This window comes from Trichomycterus rosablanca, chromosome 14 (assembly GCF_030014385.1).
Source record: "Trichomycterus rosablanca isolate fTriRos1 chromosome 14, fTriRos1.hap1, whole genome shotgun sequence".
NCBI classification, from domain to species: Eukaryota; Metazoa; Chordata; class Actinopteri; order Siluriformes; family Trichomycteridae; genus Trichomycterus; species Trichomycterus rosablanca.
The window spans coordinates 28,870,944-28,890,702 of NC_086001.1; the positions used below are offsets into that span (position 1 = coordinate 28,870,944).

At 40.4% G+C, this 19,759-nt stretch overlaps 2 pseudogenes; both read left to right on the plus strand.

Moving 5' to 3' along the window:
- LOC134326772 (zinc finger protein 850-like) overlaps positions 1 to 19,759 on the plus strand; it is a 244,743-nt pseudogene that overhangs the window by 102,549 nt on the left and 122,435 nt on the right.
- Positions 7,846 to 18,277, plus strand: LOC134327042 (uncharacterized protein K02A2.6-like; annotated as a pseudogene).

A 19,759-nucleotide genomic window follows, 5' to 3' on the forward strand; every position in this document is an offset into this window, starting at 1 on the left:
AAAGGTGAGAGAGTTTGAGTTTTTACAGGAATTGATTTACATTTACACAACCATCACGTACATCAAAACTAATTCACTTCAACAGATCAGCAAAATTTAAAACTCCATCAGTGATTTTACATAATGCTTCCTGCATAGTGCCATATATTCTGGATTACTAGTCCAGTACCTTAACCGCTAGGCCACATCTGTTAAAAGTTAAAACCTTAAAAAATTTCAGACTTGTACATGGTGTAAAACAATGAAAAACAGTTTCCCTTTTCAAAACACCTTTTTCTACACGTAAACAGAAACATCAGTAAACACAGCAAGTTATTTACAGCAGATGGTTTAGTTTGTGAGTGTTCTGTTAAAAACAAGTGTGTTTAAATCAAATCAACAATCTGAACTACATAAAGTAACAATACACAGTAATGTACAGAAGTGTGGAAATGAATAAACTCACCTGCGTTCATCAACTACAATTATCAACAAAACTACAAACACAGACACGGAACAGATCCGCACTCAAACAGAACAGGATCAGAGTTTGAGTTTTAACAGGAATTGATTTACATTTTCAGGTCACACAACCATCACGTATTGATTACAGCAAACACCTCCCCGAATGACTTATAAGAGTCTACAGGCAGACCATCAATACCTGGAGCCTTCCTATTGGCCATGCCTTGCAGTGCCCTTTTTGCAGTGCCCTTTGCAGCTCCTGCATGGTCATTGGCCCTGCCAACTCCTCATTAACTTCAGGTGGCACTTGTTGAGCCAGTGATAGCTCAGTGGTTAAGGTACTGGACTAGTAAGCAGAAGGTTGCCGGTTCAAGTCCCGCCACCACCAAGTTGCCACTGTTGGGTCCCTAAGCAAGGCCCTTAACCCTCAATTGCTCATTGTGTAAGTCGCTTTGGATAAAAGCGTCTGCTAAATGCTGAAAATGTAAATGTAAATGTAAATGTCTCAAGCTCTCATAAAACCTCTGCTGTGCCGACTGGTCCTCCATCCGCACAGAAGAATAGAGCTCAGAATAAAATTCCACAGCTCTCTTCCTAATCTCTGTAGGGTCAGTGAGCTTCCTACCATTAGCAGAGCGGAGGTAATGAATGATCTTGCTCTGACCATTCTTTATCTCCAGACAAAAAGAACTGTGATGGGGTATCCATTTCAGAACAATTCTGAAAACAACAAAAACAAGCAGATTTGCTAGGTCAGCCTTCTTACCCTTGAGTGTCTGGGCATGGCTCTGATCCCCCTGGGGACTCTAAAACCTGTTGGAGTGGCATGATTCCTTCCTCTAGGTCATTAACATATTTTACAATGTTGTTTATAACATTGAGAGTGTACTGTTTACAAATGTGCTGAATCCGTATCTTTCCTACATCCCACCACTGCTGTATAGAACTAAAATCTTTTTAGCCCTCGAAGTGCCCCAAAAAACAGTAAAACTAAGTTTAAATTTAGCATCACTTAAAAGAATAGCGTTAAAATGCCAGTATGCAAGTCTAGGTTTTACATTATTAATAAAAACACATCCTGTCACCATACTATGATCACTAAAACCAAGGGTGGTGATTAAACAATCCTTAAAAATTTGCAGTTGATGTTAAAACAATGAAACCTGTCCAGCCTAGCCATGGAAATATAACCACCCCTTGTGTGCATCCATATATTTCTGGAGGCTGTGTCAGGTTCAATGTGATTTCTATCTAAATCACCCCCCACTATTAAAAAAAATTATCTGTGTCACACTGTGCTGTTGTCTCTGAAAGTTTTTTTTCTAAAAAAGCACGCCTTCCTTGGAACCACAGGTGAATAAACACAAATTAAAACTAAATAAATATTTTCAAACTTAGCAGTGACCTTAAAAAGACGTCCCCCTACCACCTCCTCAGATACACAGGACTGTGAAATAAAATACAAATACAAATACAAAATGAACAATTTGAACTACATAAAGTAACAATACACAGTAATGTACAGAAGTGTGGAAATGTATAAACTCACCAGCGTTCATAAACTTAAATTACCAACAAAACTACAAACACAGATACGGAACAGATCCGCACTCGAACAGAACAGGATCAGATCAGTTAAATTTCTGCTAAACTAAAGGTGAGAGAGAGAGTTTGAGTTTTAACAGGAATTGATTTACATTTTCAGGTCACACAACCATCACATACAGGGGTTGGACAAAATAACTGAAACACCTGTCATTTTAGTGTGGGAGGTTTCATGGCTAAATTGGACCAGTCTTGTGGCCAATCTTCATTAATTGCACATTGCACCAGTAAGAGCAGAGTGTGAAGGTTCAATTAGCAGGGTAAGAGCACAGTTTTGCTCAAAATATTGCAATGCACACAACATTATGGGTGACATACCAGAGTTCAAAAGAGGACAAATTGTTGGTGCACGTCTTGCTGGCGCATCTGTGACCAAGACAGCAAGTCTTTGTGATGTATCAAGAGCCACGGTATCCAGGGTAATGTCAGCATACCACCAAGAAGGACAAACCACATCCAACAGGATTAACTGTGAACGCAAAAGGAAGCTGTCTGAAAGGGATGTTCAGGTGCTAACCCGGATTGTATACAAAAAACATAAAACCACGGCTGCCCAAATCACGGCAGAATTAAATGTGCACCTCAACTCTCCTGTTTCCACCAGAACTGTCCGTCAGGAGCTCCACAGGGTCAATATACACGGCCGGGCTGCTATAGCCAAACCTTTGGTCACTCGTGCCAATGCCAAACGTCGGTTTCAATGGTGCAAGGAGCGCAAATCTTGGGCTGTGGACAATGTGAAACATGTATTGTTCTCTGATGAGTCCACCTTTACTGTTTTCCCCACATCCGGGAGAGTTACGGTGTGGAGAAGCCCCAAAGAAGCGTACCACCCAGACTGTTGCATGCCCAGAGTGAAGCATGGGGGTGGATCAGTGATGGTTTGGGCTGCCATATCATGGCATTCCCTTGGCCCAATACTTGTGCTAGATGGGTGCGTCACTGCCAAGGACTACCGAACCATTCTGGAGGACCATGTGCATCCAATGGCGGTGCCGTGTATCAGGATGACAATGCACCAATACACACAGCAAGACTGGTGAAAGATTGGTTTGATGAACATGAAAGTGAAGTTGAACATCTCCCATGGCCTGCACAGTCACCAGATCTAAATATTATTGAGCCACTTTGGGGTGTTTTGGAGAGACGAATTGACGCTGTATTGGCCGCAAAAGGAGGCCCTACACCATACTAATAAATTATTGTGGTCTAAAACCAGGTGTTTCAGTTATTTTGTCCAACCCCTGTACATCAAAACTACTGCACTCAAAAAGAATAGGATCAGATCAGTTTCACTTTCATTTCTGCTGAACTAAAGGAGAGAGTTTGAGTTTTACAGGAATTGATTAACATTTACACAAACATCACCTACATGGAAACTAATAACTTCACTTCAACAGCAAAATCTATAGCAAAATTTAAAACTCAATCAGTGATTTTACATAATACTTCCTGCATAGTGCGATATATTCTCAAACCCATCATGATTCTGCATGACGTTGTAAAATATAAAATCCACCTTTATCAGTACCTGTATCAATCTTGTAAAAAAACAAACAGCACAGTTCTGACCTGAGTCTACTTTGTTTTCTTTTTTTTGCTAGATTATATTGCAAGTTTTACCTGTCCCAAAATAAAATTAAGCAGATGACATTTCTTCATCTTTTGACAATACGGAAATCCAAGATAAAAAACACGTATTATAAAACCTTCAGCAAAGCAAGTAAAAAGAGAAGTTAAAACCTTAAACAGAAATTTCAGTCTTGTACACAGCAAAAACGGGAATGTTAAAATTCAGAGTTAAACATTTCAGAGTTGATTTTCACTCTCAAAGTGACATTTTAACACATTCGGATTTAAATTGTGTTCAGTGTTGGAGTTATTTGGCAGAGCTGATTCGATCTGTGTTATCCTAACTCCGCAGAGATTTAATTAAACTCCGCATTTTACTTCTTTGGTTGGAGACGAAGAGACGACTGCGCCATTTTCCCCTTCTCAAGTTTACGCGGTGAGTGTAATTTATTCAGTCTTAATGAAAGTATACATTGATGATGAAATTGTCAGTATAGAACACAGCTGTACTGAAGGATCTGTAAGAAGCACGGCTGGACAAACTGATTAGCCGTGCTGGGGCAGTGGTCGGCATTGAACTGGAATCTCTGGTGACTGTGGCTGAAAGAAGGACACAGCAAACTTCACTCCATTATGGACAATGTGAACCACCCCCTGCACACTGTTGTTATAAAACAGAGAAGTATGTTCAGTGACAGACTGCTGTCACGAGCTGCTCCACGGACAGATTAAAAAGGTCATTCGTCCCCAGAGCAATTAGGCTCTATAACTCCAGCATTCGTGGACAACGGTGATCACTAAGGACTGAGCGTATATACATGTATATATGTGTACTTAAGTATATTCATACACATGCATACGTATGCTAATGTACATATTGTTATTGCTATATTGGCCCAATCCAATGTGCAATACTTGTCACTTATCACTTTATATTTAATATTTAATCTATATTTAATCTGCACCATATACTGTATACTTGGAACTGCACCCTCCTGCACTTTTTAGCTCCATTCAATTTGTTTATTTTGTTTATTTACACTCAAGCCATCCTCATCATTAATAACTGCTCTGTAGCTATGCAGTATATGTAAAACTCAGGTTACATTCCATCTGTGAAAAGTGTTTGTACTTTTTCGAATTTATATAGTTGTAATTTTTTTTTTCTTCATAGTGTGTATTTGATTTGATTTACAATGCTACTGGGACTCTAATTTCCTTCGGGATCAATAAAGTATCTATCTATCTATCTATCTATCTATCTATCTATCTATCTATCTATCTATCTATCTATCTATCTATCTATCTATCTACGTAGACTAGATTTAAGATGATTTCACTTGTGAAGATGTGATGTGTGTTATGAACATAAGCTTTAAATTAATATTAGACTGTTTTCTGAGGTGTTTATATGGTGTCAATAACTCAGTTGCTTTAGATTCTATCTGATTTATTATTGTAAGTTGTTTTGCTGGGAATATTGTCTGTTGTATAATGATTGCAGTCCCACACTACATACTGCATTTTTAAATATTTGCTACTGTTCAGTTGTATTCAGTTGTACATTTAAGTTTCAGCACCTGAAATTGTACTTCAGCTGTTATTTCTGTAATCTGTTTTTTTTTTTTTTACTATGCAAAATGATTACTGTTCAAGAATTAAAGGTAAAACTGATTGAATTGAATGTGTTTAATTGGGGTTACAAAGCTTTAGTTCTTAACTTCTGAATGATTTTGCTAACTTTAAAAAAAACTTTGTGATGTCCTCTTGTGGCACTTTTGATGAATTGTTAAATAAAAATAATATGATATAGATAGATAGTGTAAGAATTACAGCATAGACCCAATGATGACTGGTTTTACTCCACTGCACTCAATGGCATTAGTGTCATAATTTCTGAACCAGGGTGTCTCTTTGGGAGACCACCTGGCTTAGTTTAGCATATGAAACAAGAAGAGCAGAGACAGCTCTCACAAGTTCTAACCAACTTTAAAGGATTATTATAATAAGGGATCGACAGCCACCACATACAGAGGGAACTGGCCTACACATGAAAGTGATTAAAGACAATTAGATCTATTAGAACTGAGGTGACAGTTCCATCTTGTCTGCACTGCTTTTGGGTAATACACATCCTTTACAGGAAACCCCTAAAATGGTAGCATAGGAAGCCCATATAAGGTATTTCTTAAATGTATATATGTTGTGTATTTTAATCCCGAATTGTTCAGTCAACAATTTCCTCAGAATTTTAACCCTGTGGTGCTTTCACAAATAACACTGATCCTGTGAATTGCATTTTAGTACTTTAGTGCCCCTTGTATTTGCTTGGTGTATCTGATAAAAGGTAAACATACCTAATAAACTGTACAATTACAGAATAGAAAAACATTATAATAACCTAATTCTGCTCAAGTAAAATGTTTGTCATTTATACATAGCATAATTAACCTAAATGATCTTTTACTTGTTGAAGAGAGCTGTATAAAATAAAATTTATGTATAAAATATAAACAGAACTAATTAATTGTTATTTGTTAATGAAAGCTGTATAATATTTTACCTGTTTTTCAGTTCTTTCTGCTGCAGCTGATATTGTAATATGTCCGTTATTATTGTCTGGCATACACAACGTGCAGATACACTGCTGATCAGTATGACGGTAGAACTCCATCAGTTTATCATGTTGAGAGCAGATCTGATCCTGGAGTCATCTGGAGGCTTTAACCAGCTTGTGATTCTTATAAACAGGAATTTGATAATGAGGCTGAAGGTGTGTTTCACAGAAAGAGGCCAAACACGCTAGACAGGATTTTATTGCTTTGTATTTTTTCCAAGTGCAGAAATCACACTCCACATCTTCAGGTCTGGAAGAAAGTGAACCTTGGGCTTCTCTCTCCTTCAGGTTCTCTACAACGTTTGCCAGCATAATGTTTTAACTCACTTCAGGTCTTGGAGTGAAGGTTTGTGTAGTGTTTAATAAGGATCTACTTCCTATAGCGGAAGCACACCCTGGTGTAATTCGTTTGTGAGTATTGATACGTTGTTGGAAAAAGAAAGTAAAAGGAAATTCAGCTAATAGATACCTCTGTGTGTGTGTTGTGGTTATTTTTATATGTAGTTGTAAAACACAACAAATTGGCGACAAGTTATTTATGAACCCAACGGATTACAAGTTAGCCAGAAAAAAAAAAAAAAAAAAAAGAGAGAGAGAGAGAGAGAGAAAAATAAACGCGCAGTAGCACTGGAGAAAAAGCAAAAGGATACGTGAGTAACCGTGCATGGTACACAGTAAATCACGCATTGGCAAGCTAAACGGACATTATTAAGACTGAAAATGCCTTTCGTCGGAAAAATAGGTGAGTTTGATAGTGCCAATGAAAACTGGGAAGCGTATATTGAAAGAGTGGAATTGTATTGTGATGCCAATGACGTGGAAGAAGAAAAGAAAGTTTCCGTTCTCCTCAGTCTGATGGGAGCTAAAACATACAATCTCCTGCGCAACCTAGTTAGCCCAGACAAACCATCCAACAAGACATTCGACGACATTGTTAAAATTTTACAAAACCACTTGAACCCCAAACCTCTAGTAATAGCAGAAAGGTTCAGATTTCATAAAAGAAATCAAGCAAAGGATGAAAGCATATGTGATTATATGGCTGAACTGCGCAAACTTTCACAAAATTGTGATTTCAAAGAGGGACTGTCTGATGCATTAAGAGACTGGTATGTGGCATGCATTGCCCAAGCACACAAAAAAGGTTATTGTCTGAAAAGGACTTGGACAAAGCACTGGCTATTGCTATTTCAATAGAAACAGCTGCTAAGGATGCATCAGAGCTACAAAAGAAAAGTGTAGAAACGGAAATGCACAAAATGTCTATAAATAATGCAAAAAGACAGAAATGTTACAGATGTGGCAAATATTCTCATGATGCAAATGACTGTTGGTTTAAAGACAAGACCTGCAGAAAATGCCACAAACAAGGCCACATTGAAAGAGCATGTAAAAGTGACAAAAAGCACAGCCAAAAAGAAAAACCTGACAAAAACAGAAATTTCAAGCAGAAGGCAAAATACATGCACAAAGTGACAGAATGTGAAAAATCAGATAACACAGATACCGATGAAGATGACTTAGCATGTTTAGAGCTACATAACATAACAGAAACAGACCGGAAAATAATATGGATAACAACAGATGTGTCTGGAGTAAAACTGAAAATGGAGCTGGACACGGGCTCTGCCTTGTCTATAATTTCTGAAGCTGACTACAAAAGGCTGTTTTCCAAGCTACCATTAGAAAAGACCTCGGTGATGTTAAAGACATACACTGGCGAGGAAGTGTCTCCTAAAGGAAAACTTAAAGTGGACGTGACTCATGGTAACAAGACACACCAGTTAGAGCTTTATGTCTTAAAAAGTGGAGGACCTGCTCTTCTGGGGCGTGAGTGGCTAAGAAAAATCCAAATAGACTGGCATGAAATTAAGGCCCTCAGCATATCACCAAGTCTCAAGAGCCCCAACTGTAGCTCTGAACAAAGACTGACACAGATTCTAAAAGATAATGCAATGACATTTGAGAAAGGTATTGGCAAACTTAAACATATTAAAGCAAAAATTGAACTGGATGATAATGCGACTCCAAGATTTCACAAGGCACGTCCAACACCGTATGCATTGCGTAAAAAAATTGACACAGAACTTCAGAGCCTGGAGGCATCTGGAATCCTCTCAAAGGTTGACTGGAGCGACTGGGCCACACCAATCGTTCCAGTGATAAAGAAAGGAAAAAGTGGAGGTGTTCGAATATGCGGCGATTTCAAAGTGAGTTTAAATCCAGTGCTGCGTACCGTACAGTACCCTTTGCCACGTATTGAGGACATCTTCTCTTCACTAGCTGGAGGTGAGAAGTTTTCAAAAATCGACTTGTCTCAGGCCTATCTTCAGATGGAAGTGGAGGAGTCAAGTAGGAAGTTTTTAACCATCAACACGCATAAGGGGCTGTACCAGTATAACTGGCTTGTGTTTGGTGTCGCATCAGCGCCTGCCATCTGGCAAAGAGCAATGGACCAAGTACTTCAGGATATACCAGGAACGCAATGCTATCTTGATGATATACTGGTGACAGGAAAGAATGATATAGATTATCTTCAAAACCTCAGCAAAGTGCTCAAAAGACTCAGTGATTACGGCCTACGGGCGAAAAGAGAAAAATGCGAGTTCTTTAAGAGTAAAATATCGTACTGTGGCTGTAGGAGCCTAAGTGTATTTTTATATCAGTTGTTTATTTATGATTTGTTCATTTCTAAATTTGGTATTATATGATGATTTTCTGATGATCTTTGATTTATATTCTTTGGTTAATTATATTATATTTTGTGTATCAGAGAAAAGGTCAAAGTTCGCCGCAGTATTGAACAGTCAGGTGTGCTGCATCATGGGGGTAATTTTGGATCTGGAGTGGAGTCACACAGTTTTTTGATCTTGCCGTGCTCTTATATCTTACCTGTGCTTTGTACCGTTTTTCTTGTTTTGTGCTCTAAAATACACAGTAAACGAGTTTTAAATGCAAATCATCGTGCCTCATGGTTTTATTCATTTTGGACATGGTGTTAGAACTTGGATGGGAGTACGTAAAGCGTCAAGCGGACTTCACTAGAATTTGGAACTTACATTTTAGTCAAAAAACTACTCCACATGGATGTTTGGATTATGGACACGTTCGATGAAGGACTGAGAACAAGTGGATTTAAAATTTTCTCTTCATTTCGGCGATTTGACGGAGAAAAAACTCTGTAAGTTCTAGCCTTTCTCTTTGTTCGAGGCTATCTGAGTTTGCCGCTGCGGCGTGGACGCCTTTATGCACGAGTGGATTATATTTATTGTGCAACGTTTGTGGATGTTTTTGGGACATTTCACTGGATCCTGTGGATATTTTCGTTAATGTGGATTAATACTGTGGAAAAAAGATAGTGAAAATGTCGGAAAAACCGGAGCAAAGCGGCGAAAAACGAATTGTGAAAGTCACAGAAAAGGCTATGGAGGAACAGAAACAAAAACAAATCAACGCACGCAAATACAAGCTGTCACAAATATCAGGCATGATAAAACAACTTGAAGAATTAATGAAAAATGATTCTAATGCGGATGTTGTTAAAAATAAACTGCGTGTGGATTTTAATCGTTTGCATCAAGAATTTGTTGAGCTGCAAAAGGGAATGAGGAAGTTTATGTCGGAGTATGAGTTTGTGGAGGATCAAAAAACATGGTTTGAGCCTAAAAACAAATGTATTAACGACTTCTTTTGGAAATGTGAGGACTGGATGAAAAATGTTTTGGCCAAGGCTGAGCAAGCCGCAGAGGTGGCAGTGGAACCAGTGCATGTGTGCGCGGTGGACGCAGGGCGCGCCGCACAGGTGGAGGTGAAATCTACCTGTTCTAAAACTAGCAGACATTCACGCAGATCTGGATCACAGTATGGAAGCGTAGTATCATCATCCTCATTAAGAATGAAGGCGGAGATGGAGCGTGCATCATTAAAAGTAAAGGCTGCAGCGCTAAAAGAAAAGGTGGCTATTGAAAAGGCAGAGGCTGAGATGTTGGCAAATAAGAAATGCAGAGAAGCACAAGAACAATTAAAGGCTGTGGAGTTCGAAGCAGAACTTAATCGGACTGAGGCTGAAATAAAAGCAAAAAAAGAAATGCATAAAATCCAAACTGCTTTGGCTGAATCAGATGCTAAAATAGAAGTTTTGCAAAAATATGCCAGCTCACAATATGGACATATGGACTTCAGTGATGAAGAGGAACAACTGGAAATGTTTAATCCTATGGCTGAACAAATTCCCAAACCTGCTGTACCTGAGATTAATATTGCAATACCACCTACTTTTCAGTCTTCATCACAGCATGTTTCGCTTGCACACAGCCACAGGGACAATCTTCAAATACCACCGGTAATGCCACCACCAAGAGCTTCAACTGCCCTTAACATGGAGTTAGCTGATGGACCAACATTGGACAGTTTGTGCAAAGCTTTGAACAAGCAAGCCAATGTAACAGACTATTTGGTGAAAAGCCACAAAGCCACTCTGCTTCCTGAACTCAAAATTCCAATTTACAGCGGTGATCCTCTTCATTATCAAACATTCATAAGATCTATTGAGCATGCTATAGAGGGCCGCACAAGTGATGCCTGCGACAGACTGCAGTTTTTGTTGCAATATACCAGTGGACAGCCCCATGAGTTGGTAAAAAGTTGTGTTCACATGGAGCCAAATGCGGGATATCTCAAGGCAAAGGAGCTGTTAAAAGAGTTTTTTGGAGATGATTATAAAATAGCAGAAGCCTACATCAAAAAAGTAATGGACTGGCCAACAATTAAGTCAGAAGATGGCACTGCACTCCACTCTTTTGCACTGTTTCTCACTGGATGCTCCAATGCCATGTCAGACATCATCTACTTGGAGGATTTGGACAACACTGCTAACATAAAGTTACTGGTAAGCAAGCTTCCTTATAAGCTTAAAGAGACATGGAGAAAGTTTGCTTGTGATTTACAAGAAAAAACAAAGAAGAGAGTAAAGTTTAAAGACTTTGTGGATTTTACTGCTAAACAAGCTAAGTATATTTTACATCCTCTTTATGGAAATATAAAAGAGACTACCACTATCAGTGCACATGAATCGACTTACCAAAGACAAAAGTCACGAATTCCAGACCTACCTAAAAAGAAAGTTTTCACTGCAGCTGTCGTATCCTCTGTGGAAGACAAAGACAAAAGGGATGAAAGGCCATCAAACTACAGACCACAAAGTACACCAGTGGATGCCTACAACAAACCTTGTGCCTACTGTAAAGGTGAGCAACACAGCCTTGCCATCTGCAGAAAACTGAAAGCCAAGTTACACAAAGACAAGATTGACTTTTTGAGACGCAAAGGTTTATGTTATGCATGCTTAAAACACGGTCACATGAGCAACAGATGTAAAGACAAATCTCAATGTCAAGATTGCTTAGGACCACATCCCACTTTGCTCCACATGAACTTTAAATCAAAAGAAGACACTGAAAAAGAAAGCCATGAACAACAAACTGTCTCAAGCGCTCTGGTACAAACTATGGAAGCTCTTAGCATCACTGGGGCCGGTAAGGAAGACTGCACTCTCTCTATTGTTCCAGTGTGTGTTAAAGCTGTTAAAGGAACCAAAGTAGTGACTACTTATGCTTTTCTGGACCCAGGAAGCACTGCCACTTTTGCTACAGAGTCACTGATAAACGAGCTAAACATTAATGGACACAACACAAGTATTTTGTTAAGGACAATGGGACAAGAATCTGTTGTAAATACTTGCATTGTGAATGGGCTGGAGGTCAGCAGTCTGGACAGTGACCAATTTATCCAACTTTCAGAAGTTTACTCGCAAAGGATCATCCCAGTAAGCAAAGATAACATCCCACGCCAAGAAAATGTGAATAGTTGGACTCACCTGAAGGAGGTGCACCTCCCAGTTATTAATGCTGACATTGGATTGCTCATCGGAGCAAATGTTCCTAAAGCTATGGAGCCACTTCAAGTGGTAAAGAGTGTGGATAACGGACCATATGCTGTGCGAACAATACTGGGCTGGACAATAAATGGACCACTTCGTAGTGGAGGTGAGACAACACAAACAAACGAATGGACACAAGTAACTGTAAACAGGATTTCTGTTGCTAAATTGGAAGAGCTGTGGCAGCTTCAGTTTAAACAGGATTTCCCTGATGCTGGACAAGCTGAGGAGCTTGAGCTGTCTAAAGATGATCACCTATTTATTACCATGGTAATTCAGTCTGCACAATTTGTTAACGGACATTACAGTATTTGCCTCCCAATTAAGAACAAAGCACTGCATATGCCGAATAACAGACCAGTCGCAGAGCAACGTGCATTGAATTTAAAGAAGAGATTTTCCAGAGATGTCAACTACTACAAAGAATATGTTGCGTTTATGGACAGCATTCTGGAGAAAGGCTATGCAGTGGAAATGACACATTCAGAAAGTGAGCCAACTAAAGGACGAATATGGTACTTACCTCACCATGGAGTCAGACATCCTGTCAAGCAGAAGCTGCGTGTTGTCTTTGATTGTGGAGCCAGTTATGGAGGCATATCCCTAAACCAAGAACTGCTACAAGGACCAGATTTAACAAGCTCACTTATTGGAGTACTTTTGAGATTTCGACAAGAGAATATTGCAATGATGGCTGATGTGGAGGCTATGTTTTATCAAGTCCGAGTTACTGATAACGACACAGACCTACTCAGATTTCTCTGGTGGCCTCAAGGTGACTACAAACAACAGCTGGTGGAGCATAAAATGTTAGTCCACATCTTTGGAGCTACTTCATCACCCAGTGTAGCAATATTTGCCATGCAGAAATGTGCTTCAGACTTTGGAGAGGAGTTCGGCCAGGAAGCAGCTAAAACTGTCAAAAGAAATTTTTATGTGGATGACTGTATCAAGTCAACAGTGGATGAGGACAGTGCTATTTCACTGGCAGCCGCCTTAACACGAATGCTGGATAAAGGAGGCTTTAGGCTGACAAAGTGGTCAAGTAACAGCCGGAGATTGCTCAACCTGATTCCAGAAAGTGAACGAGCACAAGGATTCCAAGATTTGGATTTGGACCAAGATTACTTACCTGTGGAGAGAGCCCTGGGAATCCAGTGGTGTGCTGAAAGTGATCGGTTTAAGTTCAAAATCAGTCTCAAAGAGCGCCCACATACCAGAAGGGGACTGCTGTCTCTTGTGAGCTCAATCTTTGACCCTTTGGGATTCCTTGCTCCAGTCATTTTGCCAGCTAAAAGACTTCTCCAAGAGTTATGTCGTCTGAAGTATGCCTGGGATCAAGAGTTGCCTGACAACATTATCAAAGGCTGGAAAAAGTGGATGTCAGGACTCAAACATCTGGAAAATTTTGGAGTGGACAGATGCATTAAAACCAAGCACTTTGGCTCACCGGTCTTTGCACAGCTTCACCATTTTGCTGATGCAAGTGAAGATGCATATGGGACAGCAAGCTACCTGGTGCTACACAACTCCAGAGGTGATATAGAACCCACTCTAATGATGGCTAGAGCCAGAGTTGCACCATTAAAAACTCCAACTATCCCACGGCTGGAGTTAACTGCTGCTACAGTTGCTGTCAAAATGGACAAGTTACTGCGAAAGGAGCTAGAGCTGGACTTAAAAGATTCAGTTTTCTGGACAGACAGTACAGCAGTCATTAAGTATTTAAACAGTGAAACAACAAGATTTAAAACTTTTGTGGCAAACCGAGTGACAACTATCCTGCAACACTCGCAACCATCTCAGTGGAGATATGTTAAAACCACCTCAAATCCTGCTGATTATGTCTCAAGAGGACTAACTGCAGAGGCTTTCCTGAGATGTGAAAGTTGGTTGTCAGGACCAGACTTTATTCTCCAGTCTCCAGAGCAGTGGCCTGCAAATCCAGACCCCACAGTTTTGAGTTGTGAAGACTTGGAAATAAAAAGAGTTGCTCAAACACACGTTATCCAGTCACAGATGCTCCACAGTGCAACAGACCAGTTAATGCATCATTTTTCATCCTGGATCAAATTGAAGCAAGCTGTTGCCTGGTTTCTCAAGCTGAAAACACTGTTGATGGAGTTGAAAATAAAAAGAAAGGAAATGCGGACATCAGGTGATGAAATAAATATGGAGAATTTCAAAAGGACAATAAAAGGAGCAGACTTAACTTGTGCTGATTTGGCTGATGCAGAGACACAGATTGTGAAGTACAGCCAACACCAAAGTCTCAAAGAAGACATGATGATGTTAAAGGCGCAGCACAGAGTTAAGAGAAGTAGCCCGCTACACAAACTAAACCCAGTGCTTCACGATGGTGTGCTGAGAGTAGGTGGAAGGTTAAGTCGATCAGCCATGCCAGTTGAATCTAAGCAGCAAGTTATACTGCCTAAACAGTCTCACATCACCACTCTTTTACTGAGAAACATACATGAAGTCACGGCTCATGCAGGCAGAAACCACATGCTGTCTAAACTAAGAGAAAGGTTTTGGATCCCTGGAGCCAGTGGTGCCATCAGAAGGCTGTTGTCAGTGCATAACTTGTAGAAGGCTACATGGAGTGGCTGGGAAACAACTAATGGCTGACTTACCTGCATGCAGAGTCCTCCCTGATGATCCACCTTTCACCAGAGTTGGCATGGATTACTTCGGACCTTTTCTAGTAAGAAGAGGAAGAGGAGAAGTAAAAAGATATGGAGTCATCTTTACCTGCCTCGCTGTAAGAGCCATCCATCTTGAAGTTGCATCTTCTCTGAACACAGATGCATGCCTCCATGCAATAAGAAGATTTATAGCAAGAAGAGGACAGGTAAAAGAGATATATTCTGATAATGGCACCAACCTTAAAGCAGCTGACACAGAGTTGAAACGATCTATCCAGCAGTGGAATAGCAGTCTTATAGCGAAAATTCTCCAGCAAAGGGGCATTGCATGGCATTTTAATCCTCCAGCAGGCTCTCATCATGGTGGAAGCTGGGAGAGGCTGATCCGCTCTGTGAGAAAAATATTCAGTGTGACCTTACGAGAGCAGGTTTTGGATGAAGAAGGCCTGCACACGCTGCTATGTGAAGCTGAAGCAATCATTAACAGTAGACCCATCACAAGAGCATCATCAGACTTGAATGACTTGGAGACGTTAACACCCAATCACCTGCTTCTGCTTAAAGTTAAACCAGCATTACCTCCTGGTGTGTTTAACAAAGAGGACCAGTATGCCAAGAGAAGATGGAAGCAAGTCCAGTACCTGGCAGACATCTTCTGGAAACGGTGGTGTAAAGAATATCTCACACAGCTACAAGAACGCCAGAGGTGGCCCACAGCTGGAAGAAACTTCAGTGTTGGTGATGTGGTATTGATAGTGGATGAAACATCCCCTAGAAATTCCTGGCCACTTGGAAAAGTGGTAGAGACTTTTCCTGACAAAAAAGGACTTGTCCGGCAAGTAAAGGTCAAGACCAAAACTACAGTGCTTTGTCGGCCAGTGACAAAGCTGTGTCTTCTTCAGGAAGCTGAGGAAGAAACTTGAAGATTTGAGCTAAGTCTGATTTTCCAGTATACACTCCTGTAAATGGTTACCTGCACTACATTGAAAATGTGTAGGCTCTTTTTAATAAATAATTAATCCTTTTGAATAATTGTTTCAATAAATTTGATAACAATTAGGGGCCGGTAATGTAGGAGCCTAAGTGTATTTTTATATCAGTTGTTTATTTATGATTTGTTCATTTCTAAATTTGGTATTATATGATGATTTTCTGATGATCTTTGATTTATATTCTTTGGTTAATTATATTATATTTTGTGTATCAGAGAAAAGGTCAAAGTTCGCCGCAGTATTGAACAGTCAGGTGTGCTGCATCATGGGGGTAATTTTGGATCTGGAGTGGAGTCACACAGTTTTTTGATCTTGCCGTGCTCTTATATCTTACCTGTGCTTTGTACCGTTTTTCTTGTTTTGTGCTCTAAAATACACAGTAAACGAGTTTTAAATGCAAATCATCGCGCCTCATGGTTTTATTCATTTTGGACATGGTGTTAGAACTTGGATGGGAGTACGTAAAGCGTCAAGCGGACTTCACTAGAATTTGGAACTTACAGTGGCCATGTCATTGATAAATTCGGCTTACACAAATCGCAAGAGAAAGTTGAGGCAGTGCTAAAGGCACCCAGACCAGAAAACGTGTCCCAGCTAAGATCATACTTAGGTCTTGTCAACTATTATCACAAGTTTCTCCCAAACCTTGCCTCAGTTTTACACCCGCTCGAACAAATTGCTACAGATAGGAACCAAATGGGAGTGGTCTGAAAGATGTAAAAAGGCATTTAAGGAAACAAAAAGTCTGATAACTTCAGATGAACTGCTCACACATTATGATCCATCATGGCCCATCCGCCTGGCATGTGATGCGTCTCCGTACGGTATCGGTGCCGTTTTGTCACACACTATGGCTGATGGATCTGAGCGTCCAATTGCATTCGCTTCAAGGTCTCTAACAAGCGCCGAGCGTAATTATGCACAAATTGATCGAGAGGCCCTTAGCCTTGTGTGGGGCATAAAGAAGTTTCACCATTACCTTTATGGACAAAGATTCACATTAGTGACAGACCATCAGCCTTTGGTATCCATCTTTAACCCCCGGAAAGGAATTCCTGTCATGTCAGCCACCCGACTGCAACGATGGGCATTGTTCCTTGGGGCGCACTCATACGACATTGAGTTTAAGGGTACAAAGCAACATAGTAATGCTGACGGCTTATCACACCTGCCGCTGCTGACAACTGAGGAAGAAAAGACTACAGCGCTAGACCCAGCAGATGTGTTTCACACAACACTAGTGGAACAGCTTCCAGTGACTAGTGCTGAGATTCAGAGAGAAACACGAAATGAACCTACAATATCCAAGGTGTATGGCATCACGGTTCAAGGTTGGCCTGCACATGGAAATGCCATGTTTCCTGACTTTTCTGCAAGGCGTGATCAACTTTCTGTTTGCCAGGGAACCCTACTGTGTGGATCACGCGTAGTAGTGCCCTCCAAGCTTCGCACTAGAGTACTGAAAAATCTACATGAAGGTCACCTTGGCACAGTCAAAATGAAAAGCCTAGCCCGTGGTTACGTATGGTGGCCGGGAATAGACAGACAGATTGAGGACATCACTAAGACCTGTCCAGGATGCCACAGCGTTCAGAACGCACCCCCACAGGCACCCTTACACCCGTGGGAGTGGCCGTCTACACCATGGCAGAGAGTGCATATTGATTTTGCTGGACCATTCATGAACTCCATGTTTTTAATAGCTGTGGACGCCCACTCAAAATGGCCAGAGGTCATGCGAATGAAATCCACAACCACAGAAAAGACTATTTCTGTACTGAGAAACATCTTTTCCAGAAACGGTCTGCCTGAACAAATTGTGAGCGACAATGGCCCACAGTTCATTTCAGAGGAGTTTAAACTTTTCATGAAAAAGAATGGCACTAAGCACTTCAAGTCAGCACCACACCATCCTGCAACGAACGGCTTAGCCGAACGGTTTGTTCAAACTTTTAAAAGGTCAATTAAAGCCATGGAAAAGGAAAACATCTCTCTTCAGCATAAAGTGGACAATTTCCTTTTTGTGTATCGGAACGCTGTCCACTCAACAACCAATCAAGCTCCAGCAATGCTGTTTATCAAAAGAACTCTGAGATCTCGCATTGACCTCCTGAAGCCTAATTTACGGAGGGAAGTGCAGAATAAACAGTTCAGCATGTTGCCAAGTGAGGCAACAAGAACTTTTGATGTTGGACAGGAAGTTCTGGCACGTGATTATCGAGGAAACAAATGGACACCAGGAAGGAATGTCACAAGAAATGGGCCACTGATGTACGAGGTGGACATTGGGGAGCAAACTTGGAGATGTCATGTGGATCAGCTGCTGAATGCTCAACCAAACAACACCCCCGAGTTGCCTACGTCAAAGCCCCAGGACACAGTGAGTTCACCTGACCTACCCAGTCCTGTCCATGACACCTCAAAAGGGATGATCCCTGCAAAGGAAAGTCAGGGCACCACCTAAAAGACTTATAATGGACTGTTTTATGGACTGTCTTATTCAGGCCTACAGGTGGCTGTAATAAAGTTATGGACTGTTTCATTTGAAATGTGACCTGTAAAGCAAAATGTTTGTTGTATTTTAAGCGTTGCAACAAGTTGCTAAACAAGTTAATTATTTTGATGTGTGATATCAATCTAAAAGGGGAGGAGTGTAGTGTGTAATAAGGATCTACTTCCTATAGCGGAAGCACACCCTGGTGTAATTCGTTTGTGAGTATTGATACGTTGTTGGAAAAAGAAAGTAAAAGGAAGTTCAGCTAATAGATACCTCTGTGTGTGTTGTGGTTATTTTTATATGTAGTTGTAAAACACAACAGTTTGTCTACACTGTGGACAGCTGTATGTTTCCTTATCATCCTCCTGATCCCAGCAGTTATTAATATACACCATACAGAAACTGTGTCCACATGATGTAGTTACTGGATCCTTCAGTGTTTCCAGACAGATTAAACAGCTAAACTCATCCTGAGCTACTAAAATTTGGACTCAGCCATGTTTCTACATGTAAACAGAAACACCAGTAAACACAGCAAGTTATTTACAGCAGCTCAGACTTCCTGGTTTAGTTTGTGTGCATCATGTTCAAAACAAGTGTGTTTAAATCAAATCAACAATTTGAACTACATAAAGTAACAATACACAGTAATGTACAGAAGTGGGGAAATGTATAAACTCACCTGCGTTCATCAACTTAAATTATGTGTGATCGAATCTCAAAGTTAATGTAAAGTGTCTCTTCGGTTGTGTTTACACCACTTTTTGAAGATCAATAAAAAAAGAAAATCAAATAGTTTTCAAATTCCACCCCTAGATTCATAAAGTACACTTAGTCTAGTACTTATCTTGTGATTTTGGGACAATTTTACTGTAGAAAATTAAAATAATGGAATGGCACTTACAGTGTATCACAAAAGTGAGTACACCCCTCACATTTCTGCAAATATTTCATTATATCTTTTCATGGGACAACACTATAGACATGAAACTTGGATATAACTTAGAGTAGTCAGTGTACAGCTTGTATAGCAGTGTAGATTTACTGTCTTCTGAAAATAACTCAACACACAGCCATTAATGTCTAAATAGCTGGCAACATAAGTGAGTACACCCCACAGTGAACATGTCCAAATTGTGCCCAAATGTGTCGTTGTCCCTCCCTGGTGTCATGTGTCAAGGTCCCAGGTGTAAATGGGGAGCAGGGCTGTTAAATTTGGTGTTTTGGGTACAATTCTCTCATACTGGCCACTGGATATTCAACATGGCACCTCATGGCAAAGAACTCTCTGAGGATGTGAGAAATAGAATTGTTGCTCTCCACAAAGATGGTCTGGGCTATAAGAAGATTGCTAACACCCTGAAACTGAGCTACAGCATGGTGGCCAAGGTCATACAGCGGTTTTCCAGGACAGGTTCCACTCGGAACAGGCTTCGCCAGGGTCGACCA